Below are 10,844 nucleotides of genomic sequence, written 5' to 3'. Positions count from 1 at the left end.
AGTATGTTTTTAGTATGATTTAATTAATTTTTATTAGTTTTTAATTAAAAATCACATTTCTAGACTTTACTATGAGTTTGTGTATTTTTCTGTGATTTCAGGTAATTTCTGGCTGAAATTGAGGGACTTGAGCAAAAATCTGATTCAGGCTGAAAAAGGACTGCTGATGCTGTTGGATTCTGACCTCTCTGCACTTGGAATGGATTTTCTGGAGCTACAGAACTCCAAATGGTGCACTCTCAATTGCGTTGAAAAGTAGACATCCAGGGCTTTCCATCAATATATAATAGTCCATACTTTGAATAAGTATAGACGACGTAAACTGGCGTTGAACGCCAGTTTTATGTTGCATTCTGGAGTCAAACGCCAGAAACAGGTTGCAAAGTGGAGTTCAACGCCAGAAACAGGTTACAAACTGGCGTTCAACTCCAAGAGAAGCCTCTACACGTGTAAAGCTCAATGCTCAGCCCAAGCACACACCAAGTGGGCCCCGGAAGTGGATTTCTGCATCATTTACTCATTTCTGTAAACCTTAGTAACTAGTTTAGTATAAATAGGACTTTTTACTATCTTCGGATCAGATCTTTTATTAGTTTTATGCTATCTTAGAATTTTGTGAGGGCTGGCCATTCGGCCATGCCTGAATATTTATCACTTGTGTATTTTCAACGGTAGAGTTTCTACACACCATAGATTAAGGTGTGGAGCTCTGCTGTTCCTCAAAGATTAATGCAAAGTACTACTGTTTTTCTATTCAATTCAACTTATTCCGCTTCTAAGATATTCATTCGCACTTCAATATGATGGATGTGATGATCGTGACAGTCATCATCATTCTCAACTTATGAACGCGTGCCTGACAACCACTTCCATTCTACCTTAGATTGAATGGATATCTCTTGGATATCTAATACAGGGGACCGAGTCCGAGTTATTAGTGTCTTCGTGGTATAAGTTAGAACCCATGGACGGCCATTCTTGAGAATTCGGAAAGTCTAAACCTTGTCTGTGGTATTCCGAGTAGGATTTAGGGATTGAATGATTGTGACGAGCTTCAAACTCGCGAGTGCTGGGCGTAGTGACAGACACAAAAGGATCAATGGATCCTATTCCAGTATGATTGAGAACCGACAGATGATTATCCATGCAGTGACAGCGCATTGGACCATTTTCACTGAGAGGACAGGTGGCCATTGACAACGGTGATGCCTAACATACAGCTTACCATGGAAAGGAGTAGGAAAGATTGGATGAAGACAGTAGGAAAGCAGAGGTTCAGAAGGACGAAAGCATCTCTATACGCTTATCTGAAATTCTCACCAATGAATCACATAAGGTGACCATAGCTTGCTTCAAGCCGACAATCTCCGTGGGATTGACCCTTACTCACGTAAGGTTTATTACTTGGACGACCCAGTGCACTTGCTGGTTAGTTGTACGAAGTTGTGAAACAAAATTAAGAACATGAACGTGCGTATTGAGTTTTTAGCATCGTTACCAAGGAAGGAATGATCACGATTTCGCAAACCAAGTTTTTGGCCTCGTTGCCGGGGATTGTTCGAGTTTGGACAACTGACAGTTCATCTTGTTACTCAGATGAGGTAATTTTATTTTACTTTTAAGCTTTTTAATTCTTATTTTCGAAAAAATACAAACAAAAAACTTTCTTTTTTCGTTTTTCCCAATTAAATTTCGAAAAAATCAAAAAAATTAACAAAATCATAAAATCCAAAAATAATTTGATGTTTCTTGTTTGAGTCTAGAGTCAAGTTTTAAGTTTGGTGTCAATTGCATCTTTTTAATTTTCTAAAAATTATTTTCGAAAATTTCAGGCATTGCATTCTTCATGATCTTCAAGTTGTTCTTGGCAAGTCTTCTTGTTTGATCTTTATATTTTCTTGTTTTGTGTCTTTTCTTGTTTTTCATATGCATTTTCAATTTGTTAATGTCTAAAGAATAAAAATTTTTAAGTTTGGTGTCTTGCATGTTTTCTTTTCTTGAAAATTTTTCAAAAATAAGTTCTTGGTGTTTATCTTGACATTCAAAGTGTTCTTGGTGTTCATCTTGACATTCATAGTGTTTTTGCATGCATTTTTGGTTTTGATCTTAATTCTTCATGTTTTGTTTCATTCTTGCTGTTTAATGAAAAAAAATGAGAGAAAAACATCAAAAAGATATCTTTTCCTTTTTTCTCTTTCTTTATTAAAATTCAAAAATCAAAAAAATATCTTTCCCTTTTTCACTCATAAATTTTCGAAAATTTGAGTTGACTCTTTCAAAACTTTTTAAAATTTAGTTGTTTCTTATGAGTCAAATGAAATTTTCAATTTAAAAATCTTATCTTTTTCAAATCTTTTTCAAAAATCAAATCTTTTTCATTTTTCTTTCATAATTTTTGAAAATTACAAAATGATTTTCAAAAATCTTTTTCTTATTTTGTTTCATAATTTCAAATCTTTACTAACAATTAATGTGATTGATTCAAAAAAATATTAAGTTTGCTACTTGCCTAGTAAGAAAGGTTCAATCTTTAAATTTTAAAATCATATCTTCTTGTTTCTTGTTAGTCAAGTAATCAACTTTAGTTTTCAAAATTAAATCTTTTCAATTCCTTATCATATCTTTTTCAATTTCAATCATATCTTTTTCAAAATCAATTTCAAAATTCTTTCTAACTTCCCCCCTAACCTCTTATCTTTTTAAAATTGATTTTAAAATCTTTTTCAATCAATCTTATCTTTTTGTTTCAATCATATCTTTTTCAATTTCAATCATATCTTTTTCAAAAACAAATTTCAAATCTCTTTTAATCAATCATATCTTTTTGTTTCAATCATATCTTTTTCAAAACTACCCAACTATCTCTCTACCTTTAATTTTCGAAAATTCCTTCCCTCTTTTTCAAAATTTCATTTTAATTAACTAATTATTTTAATTTTAATTTTAATTTTCGAATTTTAAATTTAAATTTAAAATATTTTTATTTTATTTTGTTAAATTTTTGAATTCTTCTCTCATCTCTAATCTCCTTCTATTTATTTATTCATCCATTAACACTTCTATCCTCACCCCTGTGTTTGGATTCTCATCTTTTCCTTCTTCTATTCTTACTTTCTTCTACTCACATAAAGGAATCTCTATACCGTGACATAGAGGATTCCATATTTTCGTTTATACTTTCTTCTTCTTTTTCATATGAGTAGGAACAAGAATAAGAACATTCTTGTTGAAGCTGATCCTGAACCTGAAAGGACTCTGAAGAGGAAGCTAAGGGAAGCTAAAGCACAACTCTCTGGAGAAAATCTGACAGAAATTTTCAAAAGAGAAGAAGATATGGCCGAAAATAATAACAATGCAAGGAGGATGCTTGGTGACTTCACTGCACCTAATTCTAATTTACATGGAAGAAGCATCTCAATCCCTGCCATTGGAGCAAACAATTTTGAGCTTAAACCTCAATTAGTTTCTTTGATGCAACAGAACTGCAAGTTTCATGGACTTCCATCTGAAGATCCTTTTCAGTTCTTGACTGAATTGTTGCAGATCTGTGATACTGTTAAGACCAATGGGGTTGATCCCGAGGTCTACAAGCTTATGCTTTTCCCGTTTGCTGTAAGAGACAGAGCTAGAGTATGGTTGGACTCTCAACCTAAAGATAGCATGAACTCTTGGGATAAGCTGGTCACGGCTTTCTTAGCCAAGTTCTTTCCTCCTCAAAAGCTTAGTAAGCTTAGAGTGGATGTTCAAACCTTCAGACAGAAAGAAGGAGAATCCCTCTATGAAGCTTGGGAGAGATACAAGGAACTGACCAAAAAGTGTCCTTCTGACATGCTTTTAGAATGGACCATCCTTGATATATTCTATGATGGTCTGTCTGAGTTATCAAAGATGTCATTGGACCATTCTGCAGGTGGATCCATCCACCTAAAGAAAACACCTGCAGAAGCTCAAGAACTCATTGACATGGTTGCAAATAACCAGTTCATGTACACTTCTGAAAGGAATCCTGTGAATAATGGGACGCCTATGAGAAAGGGAGTTCTTGAAATTGACACTCTGAATGCCATATTGGCTCAGAATAAAATATTGACTCAGCAAGTCAATATAATCTCTCAGAGTCTGAATGGATTGAAGGAATCATCCAATAGTACTAAAGAGGCCTCTTCTGAAGAAGAAGCTTATGATCCTGAGAACCCTGCAATAGCAGAGGTGAATTACATGCGTGAACCCTATGGAAACACCAATAATTCCTCATGGAGAAATCATCCAAATTTCTCATGGAAGGATCAACAAAAGCCTCAACAAGGCTTTAATATAATGGTGGAAGAAACAGGTTTAGCAATAGCAAGCCTTTTCCATCATCCACTCAGCAAAAGATAGAGAGTTCTAAGCAGACCCCATCTAGCTTGGCAAACATAGTCTCTGATCTATCTAAGGCCACTCTAAGTTTCATGAATGAAACAAGGTCCTCCATTAGAAATTTGGAAGCACAAGTAGGCCAGCTGAGTAAAAGGATCACTGAAACCCCCTAGTACTCTCCCAAGCAATACAGAAGAAAACCCAAAAGGAGAGTGCAAGGCCATTGAATTGATCATCATGGCCGAACCTACAAGGGAGGGAGAGGACGTGAACCCCAGTGAGGAAGACCTCCTGGGATGTCCAGAGATCAATAAGGAGTTTCTTTCTGAGGAACCAAAGGACTCTGAGGCTCATTTGGAGACCATAGAGATTCCATTAAACCTCCTTATGCCATTCATGAGCTATGATGAATATTCTTCTTCTGAAGAGAATGAAGATGCTACTGAAGAGCAAGTTGCCAAGTACCTTGGTGCAATCATGAAGCTGAATGCCAAATTATTTGGTAATGAGACTTGGGAAGATGAACCTCCCTTGCTCATCAATGAACTGAGTGATCTGGATCAACTGAGATTGCCTCAGAAGAAACAGGATCCTGGAAAATTCTTAATACCTTGTACCATAGGCACCATGACCTTTAAGAAGGCTCTATGTGACCTTGGGTCAGGGATAAACCTCATGCCACTCTCTGTAATGGAGAAACTGGGAATCTTTGAGGTGCAAGCTGCCAGAATCTCATTAGAGATGGCAGACAACTCAAGAAAACAGGCTTATGGACAAGTAGAGGACGTGCTAGTAAAGGTTGAAGGCTTTTACATCCCTGCTGATTTCATAATCCTAGACACTGGGAAGGATGAGGATGAATCCATCATCCTTGGAAGACCCTTCCTAGCCACAGCAAGAGCTGTGATTGATGTGGACAGAGGAGAGTTGGTCCTTCAACTGAATAAGGACAACCTTGTGTTTAAAACTCAAGGATCTCCTTCTGTAACCATAGAGAGGAAGCATGAAAAGCTTCTCTCACTGCAGAGTCAACCAAATCCCCCAAACTCAAACTCTAAGTTTAGTGTTGGGAGGCCACAATCAAACTCTAAGTTTGGTGTTGAACCCCCACATTCAAACTCTAAGTTTGGTGTTGGGAGGTTCCAACCTTGCTCTGAACATCTGTGAGGCTCCATGAGAGCTCACTGTCAAGCTATTGACATTAAAGAAGTACTTGTTGGGAGGCAACCCAATGTTATTTAATCATTTTTATTTATTTTCTATTGTTATTTAATGTTTTCTTTAGGTTGATGATCATGTGGAGTCACAAAAACTACTGAAAAATCGAAAACAGAATGAAAAACAGCATTAAAAATAGCACACCCTGGAGGAAGGGCTTATTGGTGTTTAAACGCCAGTAAGGAGCATCTGGCTGGCGTTTAACGCCAGAACAGAGCATGAAACTGGCGTTAAACGCCAGAAACAAGCAGCAGTCTGGCGTTTAAATGCCAGGATTGCACCCAGAGGAAAGTTGGCGTTAAACGCCAGAAACATGCACCATACTGGCATTCAACGCCAGAAACATGCTATAGACTGGGGTTGAACGCCCAAAACAAGCATGGAAGTGGTGTTTAACGCCAGAAACATGCTGCAGTCTGGCATTAAACGCCAGGATTGCATGTATAGGGCATTTTACACGTCTAAAGGGTACAGGGATAAAAAATCCTTGACACCTCAGGATCTGTGGACCCCACAGGATCCCCTCAGGATCTATAGACCCCACAGGATCCCCACCTAACCCTATTCTCTCCTCTTCACACCTTTTCATAACTCTCTTCCCCAAATGCCCTTCACTAATCACTTCAATCACTCTTTCCCATCACCCCCTCACCACTCACATCCATCCTCTCTTTCCCAAAAACCCCACCTACCTTTAAATTCAAAATAATTTCCCTCCCAAACCCAACCCTAAATGGCCGAACCCTAAACCCCTCCCCTCTCCTATATAAACCCCTCATTCCCTCTTCATTTTCACACAACAAAACCCTCTCTTCTTCCCCTTTGCCGAAAGCATATCTCTCTCCCTCTCCTCTATTTTTCTTCTTCTTCTACTTCTTTCTTTCTTCTTTTGCTCGGGGACGAGCAACCATTTTAAGTTTGGTGTGGTAAAAGCATAGCTTTTTGTTTTTCCATAACCATTCATGGCACCTAAGGCCAGAGAAACCTCTAGAAAGAGGAAAGGGAAGGCAATTGCTTCCACCTCTGAGTCATGGGAGATGGAGAGATTCATCTCTAAGGTCCATCAAGACCATTTCTATGAAGTTGTGGCCAAGAAGAAAGTGATCCCTGATGTTCCTTTCAAACTCAAAAAGAATGAGTATCCGGAGATCCGTCTTGAAATCCAAAGAAGAGGTTGGGAAATTCTCACCAACCCCATTCAACAAGTCAGGATCCTAATGGTTTAAGAGTTCTATGAAAACGCATGGATCACAAGGAACCATGATCAAAGTGTGAACCCAAATCCAAAGCATTGGCTTACTATGGTTCGGGGGAAATACTTAGATTTCAGTCCGGAAAATGTAAGGTTGGCGTTCAACTTGCCAACGATGGAAGAGAACGCACGCCCCTACACAAGAAGGGTCAACTTTGATCAAAGGTTGGACCAAGTCCTTATGGACATATGTGTGGAAGGAGCTCAATGGAAAATTGACTCAAGAGGCAAGCCGGTTCAACCAAGAAGGCTTGACCTCAAACCAGTGGCTAGGGGATGGCTAGAGTTCATTCAATGCTCAATCATTCCTACTAGTAACCGGTCTGAAGTTACTATAGACCGGGCCATTATGATCCATAGTATCATGATTGGAGAGGAGGTGGAAGTTCATGAGATTATACCTCAAGAACTCTATAAGGTGGCTGACAAGTCCTCCACTTAGGCAAGGTTAGCCTTTCCTCACCTCATATGCCACCTCTGCAATTCGGCTGGAATTGACATAGAGGGAGATATCCTCATTGAAGAGGATAAGCCCATCACTAAGAAAAGGATGGAACAAATAAGATATCATGGACCTCAACATGAGCATGAGGAGATTCCTCACCATGAAATCCCTGAGATGCCTCAAGGGATGCACTTTCCTCCACAGAATTATTGGGAACAAATCAACACTTCCCTAAGAGAATTAAGTTCCAACATGGGACAACTAAGGGTGGAGCATCAAGAGCACTCCATCATCCTCCATGAAATTAGAGAAGATCAAAGAGCTATGAGGGAGGAGCAACAAAGACAAGGAAGAGACATAGAGGAGCTCAAAAGCACCATTGGTTCTTCAAGAAGAGGAAGACACCACCCTCACTAAGGTGGACTCATTCCTTAATCTCCTTGTTTATTTATTTTCCTGTTTTTCAATTTTTAAGCTTTATGATTATTTATATTTGTGTCTTATTACATGATTATTAGTGTCTAGGTGTCTATGCCTTAAAGTTATGAATATGAATCCATCACATCTCTTAAATGAAAACTGTTTTAATTACAAAAGAACAAGAAGTACATAGTTTCGAATTCATCCTTGAAACTAGTTTAATTATTTTAATGTGGTGACAATACTTTTTGTTTTCTGAATGAATGTTTGAACAGTGCATATGTCTTTTGAAGTTGATGTTTATGAATGTTAAATATGTTGGCTCTTGAAGAATAAGGAAAAAGGAGACATGTTATTTGATAATCTGAAAAATCATAAAAATGATTCTTGAAGCAAGAAAAAGCAGTGAATACAAAAGCTTGCAGAAAAAAAAGAAAAAAAATAGTGAAAAAAAAGAAAAAAAAAAGAAAAAGAAAAAGAAAGCAGAAAAAGCCAAAAGCTCTTTAAACTAAAAGGCAAGAGCAAAAAGCCAATAGCCCTTAAAACCAAAAGGCAAGGGTAATAAAAAGGATCCAAGGCTTTGAGCATCACTGGATAGGAGGGCCTAAAGGAATAAAATCCTGGCCTAAGCGGCTAAACCAAGCTGTCCTTAACCATGTGCTTGTGGCGTGAAGGTGTCAAGTGAAAACTTGAGACTGAGCGGTTAAAGTCAAGGTCCAAAGCAAAAAAAGAGTGTGCTTAAGAACCCTGGACACCTCTAATTGGGGACTTTAGCAAAGCTGAGTCACAATCTAAAAAGGTTCACCCAATTATGTGTCTGTGGCATTTATGTATCCGGTGGTAATACTGGAAAACAAAGTGCTTAGGGCCACGGCCAAGACTCATAAAGTAGCTGTGTTCAAGAATCAACATACTGAACTAGGAGAATCAATAACACTATCTGAATTCTAAGTTCCTATAGATGCCAATCATTCTGAACCTCAAGGGATAAAGTGAGATGCCAAAACTATTCAAGAGGCAAAAAGCTACTAGTCCCGCTCATTTAATTGGAGCTAAGTTTCATTGACAGTTTGGAATTTATAGTATATTCTCTTTTTTTATCCTATTTGATTTTCAGTTGCTTGGGGACAAGCAACAATTTAAGTTTGGTATTGTGATGAGCGGATAATTTATACGCTTTTTGGCATTATTTTTAGTATGTTTTTAGTATGATTTAATTAATTTTTATTATATTTTTATTATTTTTTAATTAAAAATCACATTTCTGGATTTTACTATGAGTTTGTGTGTTTTTCTGTGATTTCAGGTAATTTCTGGCTGAAATTGAGGGACTTGAGCAAAAATCTGATTCAGGCTGAAAAGGGACTGCTGATGCTGTTGGATTCTGACCTCTCTGCACTCGGAATGGATTTTTTGGAGCTACAGAACTCCAAATGGTGCGCTCTCAATTGCGTTGGAAGGTAAACATCTAGGGCTTTCCAGCAATATATAATAGTTCATATTTTGAATAAGGATAGATGACGTAAACTGGCGTTCAACGCATGTTCCATGCTGCATTCTGGAGTCAAACGCCAGAAACAGGTTACAAAGTGAAGTTCAACGCCAGAAACGGGTTACAAACTAGCGTTCAACTCCAAGAGAAGCCTCTACACGTGTAAAGCTCAATGCTCAGCCCAAGCACACACCAAGTGGGCCCCGGAAGTGGATTTCTGCATCATTTACTCATTTTTGTAAACCCTAGTAACTAGTTTAGTATAAATAGGATTTTTTACTATCTTCGGATCAGATCTTTTATTAGTTTTATGCTATCTTAGACTTTTGTGAGGGCTGGCCGTTCGGCCATGCCTGAACATTTATCACTTGTGTATTTTCAACGGTAGAGTTTCTACACACCATAGATTAAGGTGTGGAGCTCTGCTGTTCCTCAAAGATTAATGCAAAGTACTACTATTTTTCTATTCAATTCAACTTATTCCGCTTCAAAGATATTCATTCGCACTTCAATATGATGGATGTGATGATCGTGACAGTCATCATCATTCTCAACTTATGAACGCGTGCTTGACAACCACTTCCGTTCTACCTTAGATTGAATGGATATCTCTTGGATATCTAATACAGGGGACCGAGTCCGAGTTATTAGTGTCTTCGTGGTATAAGTTAGAACCCATGGATGGCCATTCTTGAGAATCCGGAAAGTCTAAACCTTGTCTGTGGTATTCCGAGTAGGATTCAGGGATTGAATGACTGTGACGAGCTTCAAACTCGCGAGTGCTGGGCATAGTGACAGACGCAAAAGGATCAATGGATCCTATTCCAGTATGATCGAGAACCGAAAGATGATTAGCCATGCAGTGACAGTGAATTGAACCATTTTCGCTGAGAGGACAGGTGGCCATTGACAACGGTGATGCCTAACATACAGCTTGCCATGGAAAGGAGTAGGAAGGATTGGATGAAGACAGCAGGAAAGTAGAGGTTCAGAGGGACGAAAGCATCTCTATACGCTTATCTGAAATTCTCACCAATGAATCATATAAGGTGACCATAGCTTGCTTCAAGCCGACAATCTCCGTGGGATCGACCCTTACTCACGTAAGGTTTATTACTTGGACAACCCAGTGCACTTGCTGGTTAGTTGTACGAAGTTGTGACACAGAATTAAGAACATGAACATGCGTATTGAGTTTTTAGCGCCGTTACCAAGGAAGGAATGATCACGATTTCGCACACTCTGCGAAAAATCTCGACCCGTGCGTACGTGGTGCACGAAATTATGATCTCAATCACGCCAAAAACTTGGTACGCACTATCATAATCTCAATTCTTCTTCACAACTTCGCACAACTAACCAGCAAGTGCACTGGGTCGTCCAAGTAATAAACCTTACGTGAGTAAGGGTCGATCCCACGGAGATTGTCTGCTTGAAGCAAGCTATGGTCATCTTGTAAATCTCAGTCAGCCGAATTCAAATGGTTATGGGATTTGGATAATTAAAATATAAATAAAACATAAAATAAGATAGAGATACTTATGTAATTCATTGGTTAGAATTTCAGATAAGCGTATGAAGATGCTTTGTTCCTTCTGAACTTCTGCTTTCCTACTGTCTTCATTCAATCATTGATACTCCTTTCCATAGCAAGCTGT

General features: G+C 38.2%; 1 non-coding gene across 1 annotated transcript; it reads right to left on the bottom strand.

Annotated features, from left to right (window-relative positions):
- Positions 1 to 3,726: 3,726 nt before the first annotated feature.
- LOC112746590 (small nucleolar RNA R71) lies at positions 3,727 to 3,834 on the bottom strand. Its single transcript, XR_003174467.1, has one exon. It is a non-coding gene; the product is annotated as a small nucleolar RNA R71 (small nucleolar RNA).
- Between the last annotated feature and the right edge of the window lie 7,010 nt (positions 3,835 to 10,844).

The sequence above is a fragment of the Arachis hypogaea genome, chromosome 14 (genome assembly GCF_003086295.3).
Source record: "Arachis hypogaea cultivar Tifrunner chromosome 14, arahy.Tifrunner.gnm2.J5K5, whole genome shotgun sequence".
Taxonomy (NCBI): domain Eukaryota; kingdom Viridiplantae; phylum Streptophyta; class Magnoliopsida; order Fabales; family Fabaceae; genus Arachis; species Arachis hypogaea.
Note: the sequence above shows the minus strand (reverse complement) of the source record. Positions and strands in the feature narration are given on the sequence as shown.